The following is a 22,909-nucleotide window of genomic DNA, read 5'->3' on the forward strand; positions in this document are numbered from 1 at the left end:
CAAGACTTGCTTCAGTAGGGCTTTGGTGCTCACTGAGTCTGCTCCTTGAGTGTGTCTCTTATGGATGTGAAGAGTTGTACTCCGTTATCATCTCCAAGGAGGTGCAAGGTCAGCCACTGTCTGGGACCGCCCAGCAGGAGCTACAGAGACATCTGCAGATTCCTCCTCTTTGTATGGGGTTTGGAAGTGCCCAGACAAGGCCCAGCTATGAAGCAAGGCCACTGCTGCTGCCAGGTAGTGGGCCTTCTTTTGGAATCTCTGGGGCTCTCTGACCCAGCTGCAGTTTGTTTTAGGCGAAAGGACAGGCCATTCATATGCAAAAACCTATGGGCACAGCTTGAGTGGGGTTGTAAATTGGGTGGGGCAGGGTCTCTGGGAATCACCAGGGCGGAGCAAACAGCAGTGGCTTCCCTGAACTGGAGAAGTCCCTGGTTCTCCACATCCCGTATGCCCATGCAGGAACAATGATTACTGTGGGCACCTCTAAGAGTAAGCCACCCTCATGTTCCTGTCCCAATGCCAGTCAGTCCAGTTTCTCCCCGTATGTGTCTGGGTTCCCCAGAGTCTCACCCATAACTGGAATTCATAGCAAGTGGGAGCTTGTATCTCCCTCCCAGTTTAAAGAACAGCACATCCAGGTGCCAGCACTTTCCGTGCCTCTGCACCTCTTACCGCTTTCTTCACCTCTCTGGTTGTAGAATTTCCACTCAGCCAGTTTTCCCGTGGTTCTGGGTGGTAGTTGTTCTGCCGTTTAGTTGTAATTTTGATGTGGTTGTGAGAGGCAGCAAGTATAGGTGATACCTATGCCGCCATCTTGGTTTCTCTCCATAAAAGCTTTCTTGCTGATTGGATGAGATTTCTCCTTGCTCTGACCTCTCATGCACTTAAAAAAAAAGGGAGACATAATTGACATATAGCTCTGTATTAGTTTTAAGTGTACTCTCATGCACTTAAAAATTTGCCTATTCTAGGCAACTCATATAAGTGGAATCAAACAATATTTGATCTTTAGTGTCTGGTTTATTTCACTTAGCATAATGTCCTCAAGGTTCATCCATGTTGTAGCATATATCAGAATGTCTTTAGTTTTTAGGGCTAGGTAATCTATATATATAAAAGGCTAAATGACCGACCATTCATCCGTCTGACCGACTGGTACATATGACGTGCACTAGCAATTTAAAAATAAATGTTGACTCGTGCATGCACGATATTTGTCCCCATCTGACACTGGCCTCCCATTTAAATTAATTTGAAGACAGTTTCCCGTGATGCCAGCGTTTGCGATGACTATTAATAAATCACGAGGACAAACTCTAGACAGTGTAGGAATATTCCTATCTGAACCTGTTTTCGGACATGGTCAGTTATATGTTGCTTTCTCTCGAGTTTGAAGAGTGTGTGACATTAAAGTTAAAGTTGCAAATATTTCATCACAAGGGAAATTAGTCAAGGACTCTGAAAGTGTTTTTACTCTTAATGTGGTATAAAGGGAGATATGAGAATAAGTTTAATCCATTTATCAGTCATTGTTTTTATCAATGTTGTTTTTATATCATGTTTTTGTTTCTATATCATGCCTTTGTTGTTGTTATATCATGTTATTAATTTATTAATCAATTTATATATTATTTTCATATACATTTTACTAATTTTCTTTCATATCTGACACTTCTATTATAGAGAAAGGGCGAATAGCGATATTAAAATATTTCTTCTAATTAACTTCCTTTTAATGTGCACGAATCTGTGCACTGGACCACTAGTATTCCATTATATATAGATATCACAATTTGCTTATCCATTCATACATCAGTGGACATTTGGGTTGTTTTCACCTTTTGGCGCGTGTGAACAATGCTGCAATAAATATGGGTGTACAAATGTTTCTTCAAGTTTTCAATTCTTTTAGGCAAATACCCCAAATTAGGATTGCTGGATCATATGGCGATTCTATGTTTAACTTTTTGAGGACCCTCCATACTGTTTTCCATCATGGCAGCACCATTTTACATTCCCAACAGCAGTGCACAGTGCTCCGATTTCTCTACATCTTCACCAACACTTGTTATGATCTGTTTCTCACATTATTCACATCTTGCATTACTGTGGTACAGTTGTTGCAATTAAGAAAGTAATACATTATTACTAAAGAAAGTTGATAGTTTACATTAAGGTTCACTCTTTGTGATGTACAGTTCTATGGGTTTTGGCAAATGCACAATGTCATTTTTCTACAATTACAGTATTGTACAGAACAGTTTCAGAACCTTAAAAATTTCCTGTGCTCCACCTATTTATTCCCCTCTCGAAGAACCCCTGGCAACCACTGATTTTTTAAAAATATATATTTTATTGATTTTTTACAGAGAGAAAGGGAGAGGGATAGAGAGCTAGAAACATTGATGAGAGAGAAACACCGATCAGCTGCCTCCTGCACTCTCCCTACGGGGGATGTGCCCGCAACCAAGGTACATGCCCCTGACCGGAATCAAACCCGGGACCCTTCAGTCCACAGGCCGACGCTCTATCCACTGAGCCAAACTGGCCAAGGCAACCACTGATTTTTTTTTATTGACTATAGGTTTGCCTTATCCAGAATGTAATAGAGTTGGAATCATGTAGTATGAAGCCTTTTCAGATTGCCTTCTGGCACTTAGCAGTATGCATTCAAGGTTCTTCCATGTTTTTTTGTTTTGTTGACTTGATAGCTCATTTTTTAATTGCTGAATAATATTTCATTTTAAGGACATAGTACAGTTTGTTTATCCATTCATCCTATAGAGGACATCTTGGTTCTTCTAGTTTTTACAATTTCTCCTGCACTTTTAACCTATCATCATACTGAAAATATTTTGCCTTCTATTAAAGTTTTTAATGTACAAGTTTCATCAGTCCCTACCTCCTCAATTCTATTAGACGATACATTTGTGACGGCAGAACCTAATATCTTTCTCACATGGTTAGGCGTAGGGAGTGACAAAAGCACCTTGCCCATAATCGGAACTCAGCAAATGCTGTTCCAAGTGAATAGTTTTTAGATTTCTCACCCTGCTAGAGAACCTGGGGCCTTCAGGGCAGCGTTTTCAGACTCGTGGGAGTTGCAGGCCTGGTTAAGGCAGCTTGTCATAGCATCAGTAAGACTTGCCATCATCTGTTCTTCAGGGGCAACCATGTTAGCTCTGCTAAGGTTGAGTTAAGACGTTTCTCATGCCAAAGAAATGATCAAGTTCAGCTTTTGGTTGAGTCTCCTGCTCTGATATTTGTGGGGCTGGCCTGGTAGTCATGAGAGGTGCTTGAAGTAAGAAATATGGGTTCTGTGGAGCTGGGGCTTAAGCAAGAAGCCCATGCTTGCCTGTGGGGACCCAGAGCAAGAGTGCAAATGGGCACTCCCTTCTTGCATCCTCCCTGGTTCCATCTAGTACCATGCGGGCATTGCAAACATAGTCGAGGAAATCCGAGTCTGAACGTGCACATGCTCTGGCCATAAAGAGCCTCCCCTGGGTCACCAAGCCTATGGGTATGCACATGAGTAGCAGTGAAGTTTGCCCATAGAAGGACAGATCCAGGAAAGGGCCGATAGAGTTATGGCAGTGGGCCCCAGCGACTGGGGCAGGGAATCCTGCACACCTCAGGGTGTGGGCTGGAAGGGGAGGCATGAGGTCTCTGTGGGCACATCCCTTTAGCTCCATAAACTCCTCCTCCAGGTGAAGGGCCAGACCAGGGCCTTCCAAAGGGGAGGGTCTAGGGCAGGGATGGGGAATGTCCAGCCCTCGAGCCATATAAAGCCCGAGAAATCATTTGGCCCTGGCAAAGCATTAGGGGTGAGTTAATTAAATGTTTGACCAAATATAGCAGACTAATTTTTAAGTTGATAATTTTGTCTGGCCTGTGAATGATGTTATAAATATCCAAATGGCCCTTGGCAGAAGAAAGGTTGCCCACCCTTGGTCTAGGACAAAGGTCGATTGCCCAGGTCTAGGTGAATACTAAAATAGACTTAACTGCGATGCTCAGGCCAAAAAACAGGCCAAACTCAGGACAATACATAGTGGATCAGAAATTAATGAACTACGTGGAAAAAATCTGTAGCTTTGTGTTATTATCATTATTATATTTTCATCACAAATGTCACCTGCAACGTGAGTGGGCAGCAGGGGTAGGATGGGGGCAGTGATGTGCTGGAGGGGCTCATCAGAGACAGTTGTTAAATATCCAGGAATCTTGTGGCCAGATGTTTAACTATAATTCTGTTTAGCTACTATTAGAAATTAAATTATATGAGCTTGCAATTAAATAACATTTATTAAAACAGAGATAATTAATATACAAAGCATTACTTCCTAATTATTTGACTATTACCTGTGTTCTTGGAGTTATTTCCGTGCACTGTGTCTGCATGGTAGAAATCCTGTATCATGATGTTATTACTGGTACACATCTCCTCCCAACTCCACATTCGGTAATATCACATTGGTACCTTGGAATTGACCATAGTACAAATACATGCACCACAGAAATTGGCAAACACCACAAATCAGGGTCCCTTACTCTGTTGCCCTCCTTCAGGCCCAGGCAGAGGCCTGTGCATCATTCTTAACCTCTGTTCTTGGCTCTTCCGAGCCACGTGCTTGGCTCCCAGGTCTGCCTCTAGGCCTGGTTTCTGCCCCAGCCCCACCCTTGTCCTTCTCCAGTGGGAGGACATGTGCACAGTTCAATACCTTGCCAAGGTCAGAGTCACTGGTTTCTGCACAGACCCTGGGGTACACCTTTTCCTGCCATTTCTGTTGATGAAAGAGAATCCTGAAACTACAGGATGAGCTGTTACAAAATGTGCTTCCTTTCAACTATTTATCCATAGGAATCAGGATGTCCTTGATACCAAGCAGAGGAAGAGGAGGGCAGGAGGGGTGGGTGAGGGAGAAGAAGCTCAACAGCTGAGTCAGGTAGAAGCTGCCGTCGTCACCCACAAGCCGCTGCACCTAGACTCGGGTTTGACACACACTACACTCAGGTCCGTGTAGCAGGGATAATAGCTTAGATTCTCCCTTATGGTGTTTCTTTTTCTGCATTCTCTCTGCCGTTGTGGCCCCAGGAAAAGGTGGAGATGAAGGCCACTGCAGGAAGGAGGTCTCTGCCAGGCTGGTGGGGGAAAGCCCGCCCACCTGCCACCTCTGGGAGTGGGGAGGGCACAGGAGGAAGGGGAAGGTGAGGAATAGACACACGGACACCTCTGTGACAAAACCCGGGGGGGAAAGTGGCATTGTAGGGGGTTGATGGATCAAAATCATGAGGGCAACAGGGATGGCTATTAGGGCCGGGAAATGCCGTGGGCACCACGTTCTGCCTGTTTGGGGGAGGAAGGGACCAAGACCAAATCTTCTAATTCCTGATCCAGAGCTCTTTGTGACAGTTCTCGGCTTTGCTTTTCTTCCTTACTTTTTCAAAGCTGTGTAATCCTAAAATATGAAAGAGATCAAAGTGAGGCTACCTTCGGTATGATGGAGTGGGAGCCAGAGCCCCACCCTACCTCACAGCTTCCGAGTCTTTCCCCAGACCGCCCCCCCCCCCCCCCCCCCCCACGCTCCTCAGGGCACAGCTTGAAAATCACAGCAGTGAGATGTGCTGCCTCTCAGATCCCATACCTTGACCTTGTTTCCATAAATAAAACAGGAACGTTACCATGGCAACCCGACTGTCTGTTTAAATTGCCCTTATAGATCAGATTAGCCAGGATCGACTGTGCCTCCTGAATGCAGAATTCCTTTCCTTTTATAATAAAAGTTTGAACAAATTACAGAATAAACCACTGGGAAACGAGGTCTGAGTCAACGCAATGAAATTGTCTGCAGCTCCTCTTAGACGCCCGTGGGAGGATGTTTCTCAGTGCAACGCGGTCTCCAAGCCTGTGCTCTCCTGGCCGTCACTGCTCTCTTCCGTGGCCTCTCTTCCTGCTGCTCTGCATGTCATTAGAAAGGACACTCCTGTCGGTAGCATCTGCTTCCCCAGGCTCGGCTGTCATGTGACGAGTTGCTGTCTTTGGAGATGGACAGATTTTAAATGACACTCCCCAAGGGGGGCTTGCGGAGACAGCCCTCCGAGCAGATGTAGACACGGGCCTCCCCCAGCGAGGAGCTTATTAAGAGGCATTAGTTAGCCCAGAAACCAGCGCTAGTCTGCTGTTGTTCCCCAGGACACAAGAGCAAGGAATTCCTTCCCCAGCAAAACCTGGAGGAGAAGCTCAAGGAGGGTGGCAATGCTGAATTGGTTTGCCCTTTTTTTAAAAAAAAAAAAATATTTTTATTGGGAGAGATAGAGATAAAACATCAATGATGAGAGAGAACCACTGATCAGCTGCCTCCTGCATGCCCCACACTGGGGATCGAGCCAGCAACCCAGGCATGTGCCCTGACCGGGAATTGAACTGTGACCTCTTGGTTTACAGGTCGACACTCAACCACTGAGCCACGCTGGCCGGGCCTTGGTTTGCCCTTTTGAGTAGGAAGAGTTGAATATGGCTTTCTCCCATGATCCAACAGAGCTCTGAGTCCCAGATTATCTTCCAACTGACTAGGTGTCTGAAATTCTGTGTCTTTTGCTTGAAATACAAATACCCCTAGGAAGGGCAGCAATGTAAACAAGTCCCCAAATTCCCATTAGGATGTCAGGCTGTAATCTTGCTGGGCAGAATGGGGGGGGGGGGGGGGCGGGTAGTGGGGAAGGCGGTTAACAGACACCTATCATGTCCAGGACCTGTTACCATGTCCTCGCTTAGTCAGCCCAACAATTTAGTGAGGTCTTACCTAGTATATCTGTGGCCTTGTGTACTTTCCCTTTCTTCCACAATCTCCCTCCTGTCTTATAGCGTTTTTTTAAAAACTTGCTATTTAATGTCATTCTAAGTGAAGAAAGATTAACATTTTAAATTGTTAGCATGAATTTACAGTTCATCTTTATATGGTGCAAGCTTAGTTTTAAATGCAAATATAAGAGCATTTAAAGTCCCATATAGAGTCACCAAAACCACACAAATTATATTTCAGCTCACACATGCATACAGATCATGTTCTTAGCAGAACAATGGAAATGCTACCCAAAATGAACTTAACCGTTTCCATTCACTTCTTGATATGTGCAGATTCTACCAACACTCTCTACCTTTGGCTTATGGGCGAGTAAGGAGGGTCTGAAAAGAAAAAGAACTATGGACTGATTGGCCTTTTTTCCCCTAATATGCCATCATTTTTGGAGTAAATGGTCAGTTAATACAAGGAAGTGACCCAAGAAAGAAAGTATGTTATAGAGTGTGTGGTGGTTTGTGTTCCTTAGAAAGCCATTGCCTTCTTTCTCCATTTGAAGCAAGTTCTGGCTTGAAAGGAGGTGTGGCCTCTTGGGGCTGTCCACGCCTCTGTCACAGATACAACAAGAATAATGTTTTGCCCCTCCCTGCCCTCCACCGCCGTCCTTGCTTGCTCAGGCTCCCCGCCCACCGCTGTCCTCTGTCGGTTCTCTCCTTAGTCCACCGTCTCCTTTGCCACCTGCCCTAGTCTCCGAGTTTGGGACTCGTGGACCAGCTTAGTCGGTGCAGAGAAGCCGGAGTCGGAGCGTCTCCCGAGTGCCTTTCATCTGAGAAGTTCAAGGCACTTTGTAGAACTTCTGCCACAGGCCGCGCATGGGTCTTGCAGCACATTTGTAAGCAATGGCTGGACCCAGAAGAAATTGGTGATTGCTGGTGATGGAGCCTGTGGCAAGACTTGCTTGCTCGGCGTTTTTAGCAAGGACCAGTTCACAGCGGTGTACGTACCGACAGTGTTGGAGAACTACGTGGCAGACACTGAGGACGGAAAGCAGGTCGAGTTGGCTTTGTGGGACACAGCTGGGCAGGAGGATGATGATCGCCTGAGGCCCCTCTCCTACCCGGACACAGATGTTATCCTGATGCGTTTCTCCATTGACAGCTCTGATAGTTTAGAAAACATCCCAGAAAAATGGACTGTGGAAGTCAAGCGTTTCTGTCCCAATGTGCCCTTCATCCTGGTTGGGAACAAGAAGGTTCTTTGAAATGATGAGCACACAGGCGGGAGCTAGCCAAGACGAAGCAAGAGCCGGTAAAACCGGAAGAAGGCAGAGATATGGCAAACAGGATTGGCGCTTTTGGGTACGTGGAGTGTTCAGCAAAGACCAGAGATGGAGTGAGGGAAGTTTTCGAAACAGCCACGAGAGCTGCTCTGCAAGCCAGGCGCTAATTCAAGGAATTCCTTCACTTCTGGCTTCTTTCTAGAAAGAGAAATGGTAACTTTTGTGAGTTAGCCTGTAACTACTTCATAACTAACATGCCTTGCCTGTCATCTGTCCAGCTGCAAGGTACTCTGGTGAGCTACCACTCCTGAGCAGGTTTCATTGTCGTGCCTCTGGAGCGGGCATCCAGTTTTTTCAAAATGTGCACAGCCAGAGAGGCCAGGTTCACCCAGCGGTGGCAAAGTTACAGTTCTGTGGTTTCATGTTAGCTACCTTATAGTTCCTGTGTAATTAGTGCCACTTAATGTATGTTACCAAAAAATAAATATATCTACCCCAAACTAGATGTAGTATTTGTTGTATAATTGGATTTTCTAATACTGATATTTGTCATCCACATGGAAAGTGTATTGGTTTTAAAAATATAATAATAATAATAATAATAATAATAATAATAAAAAGAATAACGTTTGACCAAATATCTGGACACTGTGGCACATAAAGTTGACACATAAAGTGAACCATCCCCCAGGAACAAAAGGTGATAAGGTAAAGAGAAGAGTATGTCTATGCCCATGTCGCCACATAAACTCTCCAGTCAAGGTTAAATCTCATTGCATGGTGGTAATGGTGGTAATGGTGGTAGTGGATCCATAGCAGGTGTGGTGTGTGTGTATGTGTGTGTGTGTGTGTGTGTGTGTGTGTGAGAGGGGGGGGGGGGGAAAGAGAGAGAGAGAGAGAGAGAGAGAAAGAGAGAGGATGAGTATGGAGGAGTATGGTTGCAAAGGGCACATTTCTCTAACAATGTGCTGTTGGTCTGCATTATTTCTCCACTATTGTCTTCCTAGGGACTGGGCGGTCCTTTGATACAATGTTTGGGAATCTTGAAAGCACAATTGTTAAGACTTAAGGCTGTGGATGCTGGAGCCATGCTGTCTGGATTTGAATTCCGGATTTGCTACCTACGTCCTAACCCCATGACTGCAGGCAATTCACTTAACTTCCTTTGCCTCAGCATCCTCAACTGTCAGATGGCAATGAAAATGGAACCCACTGCAGAGTCCGTTGTGAAGGTTAAACGAATTAAATCCTGTGAAGTGCTGGAACAGCCCTTGATGCTTGATAATGGCTTCTTTTCACAGGGCAGAGACTCAAATATGAAAAGTCTTTTTTTAAAGAATTGTTCAATATATCATGAGGTTTGTAAGCAGGAGAAAAAGAGAAATGAATACCACCACAGCTTGTGTTTCAGTGAAATAATAGCCATTAACAGATGGCATTGGAGAAAGAACAATGATCGAATCAGGGGACATGCTCTTCCAAATGCTGGGACAGATTCTTCCTTCGAGTCTCATGAGTAAAATCACAGGAGAAGTCCGTGCCCCGGGGTTCAGTGGGGCTGGGTGGCAGCAGCTCTGTGGGGTTGGGGAGGGCTCTGTGGATCTTGGGGTTTCTTTCCCGGAGGTGGAACTGGCTCGCAGGACCAACTTTGGTCTCCCAGTTTCTTCTCTGGCTCATAGCTCTGCTTACAGTGGTACTGGCATCTCTGAGGTTGGTAAATTCCTCCTTTTCCAAGTGAACTCGCATGATAAGGGGCATCCTTCAGATTGCATTTTTATGTGGCATTCTCAGGTAGGTTGTGGGTGCTGAGATTGGATTTGGGGAATAAAGCAGGAGGCTGGACTGTGTGTGTGTGTGTGTGTGTGTGTGTGTACACATGTATATGAGATGATGGAGTGTTTGGAAGGACAAGTGGATGAGGTGGTATTTATCTGCACTGGGGAACATCCAGGGGAGCGGACCTCTTTCTGCTTCCCACTCCTTACTACATTTCTGCTTCCTCAATGATAAGTTCATGAACTGATCCTCCCAGAAAGTTCAGGAAACATTGACTTAGGTCATAGACTGTTATTCCCAATCCTTGTGGTGTTTAACATAGAGCACAGGTCCCTGCTGGGTGCTTAGGCTGTTTGGAGAATGAGTTCAGTCATTATAGTTACTTTATCAGATGGGAAGAACTCTTGGGCTTTGTCAGGGCCTAAAGGCTGTTAATGATCTCAAAATCCCTACAGTGGATTATCTGTGGTCACCCTGCTCTGCTTCCCCAGCTGTCCGATCCTGTAGCCCAGACAGGCAGCAGGGGTTTGCTAGGAGGGGAAACAGAGTTGCAGGGTAAGTATAAGTGGAGGTACATGTTTGTGTAGGTGTGGGGTGACTTTCCAGAGCTAGAGAATGATATGGTCTATGTGTACATACAAGGTCTATGTGTACATACAAGGTCTATGTGTACATACAAGGTCTATGTGTACATACAAGGTCTATATGTATATACAAGGTCTATGTGGACATACAAGGTCTATGTCAGAGGTCCTCAAACTTTTTAAACAGGGGGCCAGTTCACTGTCCCTCAGACCGTTGGAGGGCCGGACTATGGTTTAAAAAAAGCTATGAACAAATTCCTATGCACACTGCACATATCTTATTTTGAAGTAAAAAAACAAAACGGGAACAAATACAATATTTGTATTTGCATGTGGCCCGCAGGCCGTAGTTTGAGGACCCCTGGTCTATGTGTACATACAAGGTCTATGTGTATATACAAGGTCTATGTGTACATACAAGGTCTATGTATATGCAAGGTTATGTGAACATACAAGGTTTATGTGTATATACAAGGTCTATGTGTATGTATGAAGTCTATGTGCATGTACAAGGTGTATATGTATATATACATGGTCTATATGTATATACATAGCCTATGTATATATACACACATCTGATCTTTGAATGACTTCTTAAATTTGTCTTTTCTCCTTTTCCTTATTATGAGTAATAGGAATTAATGGTATAATCTCACTACATAAATTTGAGAAGATATTGGAAAAAGGAGAGCTGGAGATGGCAAGATTAATCTTCAGTTTTCACTTTGGAACTTGAAAGGGAGGTGAGAGAAGAGGAGAAAGCAAGAGAAAGACCAACCTCACATCCTCACACTTCTTTTCAGAGGGGAGGTGGGCAGCCCCAGGACTGCAGAAGGTGAGGGTACCCTGCCTCCCTGACTGAGCAACCCTGGGCAGGCTCTGGGGTGCAACTTAGTCTGAGTGTGCTGCCACCCAGCTCTACGGCTCTACGGGAGGGAGAGTTGGGAATGGAGCTCTGCCCTGCCTCCCGTGTCGGCTGGGCCTCCCAGGTGACACACTGCAGCCAGCTTGGGTCGTTTGCATTTTCACAGCCAAAGGGCTGCTCACAAGATGTTCCCTGTAGATATTTAAGTTACTGGATTCCAGAGCATCCCCAGGTCACTCCTGGCCCCTCCTCTTCCATATGATCACTGCAGCCAATTTCACATTTCTTAATTATGAAGAGGGCGTTGTTGGGACTTTAATGCCTGTGGGAGTTATAGTAATAACAATATCAGAGCCAGCTCTTTTCTTCCTTTCTTCCCTCGCTCTCTCTCTCTGTTCATGCATTCTTTACTCCTTCTTTCACGCTTTTAATGTATGTCAGTTCCTGGAAGCAAGACAGAGCCCAGTGGCCTGGGCCAGGCTTTGCATCTTTCTTCCAGATGTGGAAGGAGGTTTTCTGGAGGGACAAGCTTGTGTTAAAGTAATGTAATTGTCAGACACATCCTATGTATCAGTTCTCTATTGCTGCTACAACAAATTACCACAAATGTAGTGGTTTAGAACAACACCCATTTATTGTCTCAGTTCTCTAGGTCAGACATCCGGTTACAGAATGACTCAGTGAGTCTCTGCTTAGATTCTTGCAGGCATTGGCAGGGCTGTGTTCCTTTCTGGAAGCTCTGGGAATAAATCTGTTTCCAAGCTCATTCAGGTTGTTGGCTTAATTCGGTTCCTTGTGGCTGTTGGACTGAGGTCCCTGTTTCCTTGGTGGCTGTCAGTGAGGGGCTGGTCTTGTGCTCTTAAAGGCTGCCCATTTTCCTTCTCATGCTTTCTATGTGGCCCCTTCTCATGCTTTAAATCTCCAACTGTTCCTTTTTACAGCATCTCGCCAACCTCTAGCCAGGGTAAGTTTTCTGCTTTTAAGGGTTCACATGATTAGAGTGGGCCAACCTGGATAATCCAGGATAATCTATCTTAATTTCACCTTCAAAGTCGCTTTTGTAACCAATATAACATATTCACAGGTTCCAGGGATTAGGGCGTGGACATCTTGGGAGGGGGCATTATAAATACTTCATCGATTCTCTTGGCTGCCCAAGGGTAAGAAACTATTGCAGCCTTTGTCAGGGAGCTCTGCCTAACATTTCCACTAGATGGGCCAGGGCTGAACAGAGAAAGCGAAGGAACCTGAAGCAGACGCAGGGGTGAATGTAAGGCACTTGCATCCTGCAAAGGGAAGAAAGTCCTCTTCCGAAGTTCAGGACATCTGAACTGGACAGGCTCATGGAGACCAGGACCTGCCTCCTCCCTCAATTTGAGGCCACAGAGGCCCAGAGAGGTGACATGACCAAGCTCAGTAGCCACACCAGAGCCGAAGAATTCTGAAAGCAACTGTTATAAAGCCTGACAGAGGCTTTCCAGAACGTGGACATGTCTCTCAGATCTTGGCTTTTGTGCACTTAGCATGCAAAGGCGGTGGCTCAACCAGGCTGCACAGCCTTGAAGAAATAAGTGACCGTGGCTTCTTAGCTCTAGAAAACTTAAATCCATAACATTATGTCTCAGGGCATATATGAATATGACTGGGCTCTCTACATCCTGAGGATAGTTGGTCATGATGGCCAGCAAGACACACCCTACCTTATTCTTACAAATTCTACAAATTCTACAAATCCTGGGTGCCCTGGTGGCCAGATTCCATTGTGCCTCCTTGGCATAGTCAGGACCTCTCTCTCTCAGGCTGATGAGAAGACACTGCCGCTGTGTGAACTGTTCTGGCACCTCTGGGGGAGAAACCTGGCGAGGAATTCCTTCTCTGCTTATTCCGCTCTGAGGGAAGGCAGATGTCCCACAGGCCAGGGCTGTGTTTCAGATCAGCAGGCAGCAGCTGGTTCTGTGAAAAGAGGGCTGGTTGTTCAGGGGCTTCATTCTCTCGCCTCCGCTCACCCCAGGCTCCTCTTTATCTGTGTCTGGAGACATCCAGCTCCAGGGGTTTACATAAGGCAGAGCAAAGTGCTCTCCGCTAAGAATACATCCACCCCCTTCCCTGGGCGATGTGCCTGGGAGGTGAGTAAAGTGACTCACTGCATTTCTGACTATGAAAAGACAAATATCTGAAAAAACTGCTGGATTAATGACAGGGAAAAATTGGTATTTTTAGCACATGGGGGCAGAGTTAGCTACTGTAAAGTCCTGGCGGATGGGAGCGTGAATGTTTTAGACGATGCATTTAGCGGCAAGGGGTTCTCAAGTGGCAAGTGAGGCCCAGAGAGCGTAAAGGCGCTGCAGTAGGAAAGTGTCCTGTGATGATCTTATCAACAGCAGAGCAGGCTGGCTGGGGAATGTCTGTGACGTTCAGGCAGGGCTGCTTTTCTCACAACCAAAAACTCCCTTTGGTTCCCGGGTCACATCTTTGCTGATGCCAGTGAAGTGCTGATGGGCAGTCTGGCACTCTGCCTGGGTAGAAAGAAGCACTGGGCTGCGGGTGAGCTGTGTGTGTGTGTGTGTGTGGTGTGTGTGTGTGTGTGTGTGTGAGCACCCAGAGCACCCAGAGTCTCCCATGGGGGTCCCCAGCCCCCTGTTGCCATCCTGCTCTTGGGAGAAAGCTGGTCTATTCCCCAGAGCTCATTCCAAGGTCCCTGGTAGGCATGGGCACTATTGGTTTGGAGATTTCTGTAGGTGGAGGTGCTGCTACTATTGCTTCTAGAGCAGCGGTTCTCAATCTGGGGGTCTCCACCCCTTTAGGGGTCGAACGACCCTTTCACAGGGGTCGCCGAAGACCATTGGAAAACACATATATAATTACATATTGTTTTTGTGATTAATCACTATGCTTTAATTATGTTCAGTTCGTAACAATGAAAATACATCCTGCATATCAGATATTTACATTATGATTCATAACAGTAGCAAAATTACAGTTATGAAGTAGCAACGAAAATAATTTTATGGTTGGGGGTCACCACAACATGAGGGACTGTATCAAAGGGTCGCGGCATTAGGAAGGTTGCGAACCACTGCTCTAGAGCAACCCCAGCCATTGCCCAGGGGTTCCTCCTGCCTATTAATTGGAGACACGGGTCCAGAGAGAACGTGGGAGGTGTTCACAAAATGGCCAGTGTCTATCACTGACGGCTTGGTGTGCAATTTGAGCAATTTGTTTCTAGGGAGAAGCACTGCTCATTTTATATTTCATAGCCATTCTTCTCCCTTCTTTCCTGCTGGTGGAAGCAACCTCTTCAATAACAAGACTTATTCATTCTCAGGTAACGAACATGGCAGTTGGGAAAATGACTTTGGAGCCAGATTGCCAAAGTGTGAATCTCAACTCCACCAGTTGCCGTGACCTTCTTTGACTTCTTTGTGCCTAAGATTTTTCATCTGTAAAATAGGTATAATAATGCCACCTTTCTAACATGCGGCTTTGAAGAGTAAACTAATTAATGCAGGAAAAGTGCTTATGATAGTACCTGGTGCATAGAAAGTTCTCAGGGAAGGTTAGTACTATTATGTCCCAGTGTCTCCTGAAGCTTGGGTGTGGGCATATTATACATCACTGGTCAATTGGACCTGAGGGGAAGTCGACTGGGGACTTCCGGGCAACACACAGGAAGCCATGCCATTGTCCATTTTGGCTTCTCATGGTCAGGTCTCCCTGTGATGCCTGGAATTGCAGAAACAGTACTAGCCCAGGGACAGTCTGACTTTGGATATTGTGTTATTTGAGATAAAAAAATTGTCTCATTGCTTAAGGCTTCTAGCACTTACAGTTAAAAACATCCTGTTGTTTAACAATTAAACAATAACACATCCCTATAGTAAAAACATAAAAAAATTATGAAAAGCTTCCAGTGAAACATCTCCTTCCCACATGGGTCAGTCATGTGCCCAGTTCTCAGGACCCACCGCTTTCAGTCTTTATTCACCCTTCCAGAGATTTCAAAAATGAACCTAATAGTAATACAAATATATTGTTTCCCCTCTTTGTAATATAAATTTTCATACGCTATATACATCATTCAGTACCTTGTTCTTTTATTATGTTTTAGAGAATTTTCCTATCAATATGTAAAGAGCTTTCTTATTTCTTTTTACAGTTGCAGAATACTTCATTGAATTTATTTAACTAGTCCCCCACTGATACATATCCAGGTTCTCTCCAGTCTTGCACGGCTGACTGCAGTGCTGCAATAAATAAACTTGATCTTGGCCATTTTGTAGGTATGCACATCTATCTGCAGAGTACCCTCCCCAGGGTGGAGTTGCTGAGTCTAAGAGCACATACATTTGGAATTTTGATAGCGATTGCTAAATTTCCTCCATCTGGGTTGTAAAAACGTATACTCCCACCAGCAATGTGCAACAGTGCCTGTTTCCCGTAGCCTTGGCAACAGAACGTGTGATCAAATTTTGGATTTTTGCCAATTTTATGGTGAAAAATTATATCTTGGGAAATTTTAATTTGCATGTTTCTTTCTATGTGTGAAATTGAGCATTTAGAAATAGATTTAAGAATAATTTACATATTCTTTGAATTGTCTGTTTATGATATTTTCCATTTTTCTAATGGGTTATTGACCATTTTTCTTATCAATCTCAACAGCTTTGTATTAGTAGAAAGATTTTCTAGCTCTATAATGAGTTGTAACTATGTTTCCCAGTTTGTCATTTTTTTTAAATGGTGGGGTTTATTTTTGTCAGGCAGAGGTTTAAATTTTTTTTATATTGTTGAATTTATTAATATTTTTTGCATGGTTTCTGGATTTGGGGTCATAGTTTAAAAGCCCTCCTCACTGTGGTTATGAAAAATTATCTCATTTATTCATTTACTATCTTTATTGATTTATATTTTATATTTAAAGATCTGATGCATTTGGAATATATCATGGAACACAGAGTGATATATGAATCCAACATTAATATTTCCAGAGAGCTACCTAGCTGCCCCACCATTATTCACAGTTCAGTTTTCACCATTGATTTGGTATTTGTGTATTTTTCTGGACTTGATTTTCTATTCTACTGGTTCATATATTCATGTGCCAGTACTATGTTGCTTTAATAACTGAACTTTGGAGAATATCTTTATATCTGCCAATCTACCTATTTTGATTTCCTTATCAGAGTTTCCTTTGCAAATCTTTTTTGCTTATTTTCTAATATGAACTTTAGAATTCTTTGTTTAGCTACCCCTCCCCATTTTTAGCTTTATTGAGATTATGCTCAATTTAAAAATTAAATTAGAAAGATCAGCAAACTCTTGATATAAGTGTATAATCACATTGAGTCAGCTTGTTAAAAAATATGGTATGCTTTCTTATTTATGTGTTCTAATGTGTCCTTCTGAAATGTTTTAAAGATTATTTTAATATATACTTGTACTTTTATTGTTGAATTTATTCATAAGAAAATGATCTTTTTGTTGTAGTTCTTATTAATACAAATAGAATATTTCCATATTATAATCTTCTAGCTTCTAACTATTGACTATCTTATAGTTTTGTACACCACAATATTACTGACCTTTCTTACTGTTTTTGTAGTCTTTGAAAAATTGAGTTCCTGGGGTTTTTCAAGTAAACAATAATATCTCTGCCTCTCAGTTTTTATGCCTTAAATTCTTCTCTTATTTGCATTTTATTGGCTAGAGTGCCAGTAAAAATTGATAAAGACAAAAAAAGAACTGGACAAATCCGCAATTATAGTGGGTGTTTTTAGCACATCTTTCTCGGTCACTGATAGAAGAATCACACACAAAAAATTAGTAAGCAGTATGATCAATAAACTGACCTAACTGACATGTATGGAACCCAGTACCCAATAACTCTACCATGCACATTCTTTTCAAGTGTGCATGAAACATTTACCAAAATTGATGATATGCTGAATAACAAATCAAATCTCAATAAACCTCAAGGGGCTGACGTAATCTCAAGTATGTTCTCTTACCATAATGAAACTGAGCTAGAAACAAAAAATAAAAAGATAACTAGAGACACCCTAAATATCTGGATTGGAGATTAAGCTATATACTTCTAAATAACCCATGGTTAAAAGAAGAAATTAGCAATGAAAATAAGGAAATATTTTTACCTAAATGATAATGAAAATATGACATATTAAAACATGTAATGTGGTTAAAATATGCTTCAGGAGCCATTTATGGCATTAAATATATATTTGGAAAGAAGAGAGGCTGAGAAATCAATCACCTCAATTTATATTTTTTAAAAAATTCAATCTATCTTAATAAGTAGGAAAAAATAGCAAGTTAAACCTAAGGAATGCATAAGGAAGAATATGTAAAAGTTAAAAGCAGAAATGGTATTCTGCCTCAAGACCATAGCATCACATCCTACCTGATTTTGCAGACTGACAGCCTGACGTACAGATTTTACCCTTGCCAATCCCCACAATTGTGTGGTAAGCCAATTCCTTTAAATTATTTTTTTAAATATAAATAAAAATAAACAACAAAAAAGAAACTTCTGGCTTGCTCATAATGTGCTATTATTTTTTTGTCTGAATTGTGGCAACTGGGATGTCTTTGCATTGGAGTAATTTTTCGAGCTTATTAACTGTGTACTTTTCTATATTTGATCAACAAGCCAACATTTGTTAAGCATGTAGTGTGTGTGTGTAAGATCGTGTAGGGCACGGTTCCCTCTTCCTTCACCCCTTTGTTAGCATCGCCCCGATAGAGGAAGCCACTTCTTACTAATTGGCTCAAGGGACAGAACAGTAATGAGTGCAGGCAAGCTCTGCAAATCCTTCCTGAGAGTAGGGCCCCATCAGGCTTCAGCCGGAGCTTCCATCGCTTTGATTGGCAGAGTCCACTTCGGTGCTTCCCCGTTCATGACAGTTCTTTGTGTCACACTTAAATTTCCAAAGTAGTTGCGCTGCTGATGGCCAGGAGGCCCTGCTCCGAAGCTTGAGTGACTCTCCTCGGTTCGGTATCTGCCTCCGCCATCTGGAACCAGTTGGCAGGCAGCTAAAGAACGCGCTTGCTGTGGCCCCCGCGTGCCTGGGTGGGTGGGAGGCAGGGAATTTGTGGAGATTAGTGCTCTGCCTCCACACTAACTAGCTTACTTATTTTCTCAGCTACAGAGCTAAAAGGATGGTAACACACGTTAGTATTTGAGGAGGACTTGTTTGCATAATTACATTGTTAATCAGCATGTGTGCCTATATCCAGATGGAAGGTTCAGTTATAAAGTTAAAGACACACACAAACATTTTGATTTGCAGAGGTAGTGAAATTGTGAGTAAATTTCTTTCTTTTAATATTGTCATAATGTTTTTGTTTATGTAACCAAGAATGATAATAAAAACACACCAAAGCACTCCCCCTGAAAGCAGAATGATCTTCATTACATATATATTCAGACAAAAGAAAAACAAAACACTAAAGCGGTACTTTATACAAATTACACAGAGACATTTCTTCACTAATTTGAAAATTTAATCAGGAAATTTGGTCAAATTTGAATCTGACATTTGCTTATTTACATGTGCCAGAAACAGAAAAATAACCTTCCATCTATAAATATGAAACTAAATTTGGATTAAGTTTTAGAACTCATTATTTTGACAGGTTTAGATGTCAGAGCTGACATGTACTGATGAAAATATTTCTTCGAGTGTATTTAACATATGGCCTCCAGCTACTGGGAAGATTTTTGCTGTTATAACAAAAGGTGGCTTCTGAGTTGATGGATGAATGTTTTAATCAGAATCTGGTCTCAATCTGGACACTAAACATACCAGAATGTGTTTGGTTTGTTTCTTTGTGATGAAATATACTTATATCCAAGAATGTCAACATCTTTATTTATTTCTAATAAACTAATATTTATTGAGCTTTACTTTGGGCAGGGCCCTGCATACCAGAGTCTATATACAAGCAATTGCCAGCTAAGTAAATAGTTGCTTGGAACTAGGAACTCATTTCCTTACAAAAATAATATACGCATTAGTAGTGTCTCAGAATAGTCCAAAAAAGGAAATTTAACTCAGTATGTAGCTGAGCTTTGTGCTGCTGCAAATGCTAGCCTGATGCTGGCCACTGGGAGCAGGAAGCCCTCAGTGGAGGTGAGTAGCATAAGTAGGGACAGGAAAAGTCAAAGACCAGAAGGAAATGAGAAAGGGAAGAGGTGAAGGAGAAGATGGAGGAGGAAGAGGATAGGGAATGGAGAGGAAAAAGGAGAGGAGGAGAAGAAAAGCGGCAAGGAGGCGAAAGAGGAAGTGGCCCCATTTGTTCTTTTCTACCACAGGACTGTGTTCACTGATATTTCTTTGGCAGCGTCTCCGGTATTTCTGGCTCCCAGGTTGCTCATCCCCAGGAAGGGATTTGTGCCCTGTAATTACCATTTTCCTTTTCTCAAAAGGCCTTGAAGTCACTGTTGATCGCATGTAGGTATTAAGAGGAAATCCATCCGCCCAGCCGGTGTAGCTCAGTGGTTGAGTGTTGACCTATGAACCAGAGGTCACAGTTCTATTCCTGGTCAGGGCACGTGCACAGGTTGTGGGCTCAATCCCCAGTAGGAGGTATGAGGAGGCAGTTGGTCAATGATTCTCTCTCATCATTGATGTTTCTATCTCTCTCTCCCTCTCCCTTCCTTTCTGAAATCAATAAAAATATCCTATCTAATAAAAGAGAAACATGGTAATTAGCCATACGGCCGCTACCCTTCCTATAGGCTAATCACTGAGTTTTGCAAATTAACTGCCAACTAAGATGGCAGCCTGCAGCCAGGCAGCTGATGCGAACAGGGAGGCTTGCTTGCTCGAGTGACGGAGGAAGCCAGGTTCCCCGCCTGCTGCTGCCGGCCTCTCAGCTGCTCTCTAAGAAACATTGTAACAAATATAGAAGCTAAACAAAACCCCAGAAACCTGCTTTAGTCAGCCAGGCTTCAGCCAGCAGGACCGCAACATTGTTTCAAATACAGAGGTAAACAAAGGCCAGATACCTGCGTTCAGCAGCGGAGGCCTAAGAGCTGGAGCCGAGCCTCAGAGCTAAAGCTGGCCCAGAATAAAAAAAGAAAAGAAAAAAAGGAGCGATTGGGAGCTTCAGTCACCCGCCAGCCTGAAAACGGCCCTCAGCCCCTCACCCAGGCTGGCCAGGCACCCCAGTGGGGACCCCCACCCTGAAGGGTGTGTGACAGCTGCAAACAGCCAACATCCCCTCATGCAGGCTGGCCAGGCACCCCAGTGGGGACCCCCACCCTGATCCAGGACACACTTCCGGGCAAACCAGCTGGCCCCTACCTGTGCACCAGGCCTCTATCCTATATAGTAAAAGGGTAATATGCCTCCCAACACCGGGATCAGCGTGACAGGGGGCAGCGCCCAAACCCCCTGATCGCCCTGCGGCTCTGTGTGTGACAGAGGGCAGGGCCACAACCTCCCTATCCACCCTGCTCTGTTCATGACAGGGGAAGGCACCCCAACCCCCTGATCAGCCCTGCTCTGTGCGTGACAGGGGGAGCTCCCCAGCCCCCTGATTGCCCTGCGGCTCTGTGTGTGACAGGGTGCGGCCCCCCAACGGCCGCCCGCCCCCCCATGGGCCCTGCTCTGTGTGTGATGGGGTAGAGCCATAACCTCCCCATCAGCCCTGCCCTGAGTGTGACAGTGGCGGCGCCCCAACCCCCTGATCGGCCCTGCTCTGTGGGTGATAGAGGGCGGCGCCCCAACCCTCCTGCCCCCATGGGCCCTGCTCTGTGTGTGACAGGGTGCAGCACCCCAACCCCCTGATCTGCCCTGCTCTGTGTGTGACAGGGAGTGGTGCCCCAACTCCCCTATCGGCCCAACTCTGTGAGTGACAGGGGGGAGCTCCTCAACCCCCTGATGGGCCCTGCTCTGTGCGTGACATGGGGAAGCTCCCCAACCCCCTGATCGACCCTGCTCTGTGTGTGACAGGGTACGGAGCCCCAACCCCCGTGATGGGCCCTGCTCTGTGCGTGACAGGGTACGGAGCCCCAACCCCCCTGATTGGCCCTGCTCTGTGCGTGACAGGGGGCAGTGCCCCAACCCCCTGATTGGCCCTGCTCTGTGCATGACAGGGGGTGGCGCCGCAACCTCCCTATCGACCCTGCCTTGAGTGTGACAGGGGGCGGCGCCCCAACTCCCCAATCAGCCCTGCTCAGAGCCAGACCAGGGGCTGCACCTAGGGATTGGGCCTGCCCTCTGCCTCCCGGGAGCAGGCCTAAGCCAGCAGGTCATTATCTCCCGAGGGGTCCCAGACTGCGAGAGGGCACAGGCCGGACTGAGAGACCCTCCCTCCCCCCCAGTGCACAAATTTTTGTGCATCGGGCCTCTAGTATACATATAAAGAGGAAAGCCATCTGATTGAACTATCTCTAAGATATGCATGACTAGCAATCTTGTATATTTATGAGTTGTTTGAATTGTTAAAATAGAAGCAGATGAATCTTTTATTGCTAGAACTGTGAGCACCACAAAAAAGCAACATGGGACATCCTGATCTTTTGGAGTTGGGGTTGGAATCTTTGGTCAGGGCAAACCCCATGGACAAGCCTGTGCCACTGCTTGGAATCTGTGGTGGTCAGCTCCCGAAGGCTGGCCCCACTCTTCAGTTTCTTCTCCTTTCCACTTCTGAGCCACAGACACTCTAAGAGCTTTATAGCAGAAGTAGGCACCTGTATACATTTGGTTTTGTAAGGTGGCTATTGGCGAGATGGTAAAAATCTGTATCTGTGCTCTACATTATTGGGTCCACATTAAAGATGAGGAAATTGAGGTGTGTAGGAACCAAAGCCATACCCTTTTCAGCACAAGGAGTATACACAAGTGACTTTTTGATAGTACCAGCCAGTACTGTCCAGTATGGCGGCCACTTGTTGCATGTGGCTATTGTGTGTCCGAATTGTGCAACTGGGGAACTGAATTTTTAATTTTATACACTCTCACCGAACTTAAATTTGAAAGCTAATATGCAATTTAGTTATTGGAAGACTTTTAAGTAAGTTTGGAATAACTTGGGTATTTGAGTCTATTTATTCAACTGTAAGTTTTATAAACTCTAAGTCTAGGTCAAGTATTGCCAATGAAATGTAATTTTTGAAGTCTGAGCACCCTCTGCTCCCACTGAGGACCACTATGAAAAGTCACTTAAGCTTCCAATGGAGTCGCTGAAGCCTTCATTGATCTGGTATCACAGTCCATGTGCTCCTTTGACCCAACTTGCACTTTTCTCTTCACTTCCAAAAGGGTTGGTTCTAAGAGTTTTCCTAAATAAACCTTTTGCCTACCAATACCCATCTCAGAATCTGCTTCCTGGAAACCCAACCTGCCAGAATATATATATTTATTTATTTTAATTTTTTTTATTTATTGATTTCAGAGAGGAAGGGAGAAGGAGAGAGAGATAGGAACATCAATGATGAGAAAGAATCACTGACTGGCTGCATGCCCCCCACTGGGGATCGAGCCTGCAAATGGGGCATGTGCCCTGACTGGGAATGGAACCATGACTTCCTGGCTCATAGGTCGATGCTCAACCACTGAGCCAAGCTGGCCAGGCAGAA

General features: G+C 44.5%; 1 pseudogene; it reads left to right on the top strand.

Annotated features, from left to right (window-relative positions):
• LOC139008440 (transforming protein RhoA pseudogene) overlaps window positions 1-8,246 on the top strand; it is a 62,634-nt pseudogene extending 54,388 nt beyond the window's left edge.
• Window positions 8,247-22,909: the final 14,663 nt, after the last annotated feature.

This window comes from Myotis yumanensis, unplaced genomic scaffold (assembly GCF_028538775.1).
Source record: "Myotis yumanensis isolate MYYU_CA2020_CCGP unplaced genomic scaffold, mMyoYum1.0.hap1 SCAF_4, whole genome shotgun sequence".
Taxonomy (NCBI): Eukaryota; Metazoa; Chordata; class Mammalia; order Chiroptera; family Vespertilionidae; genus Myotis; species Myotis yumanensis.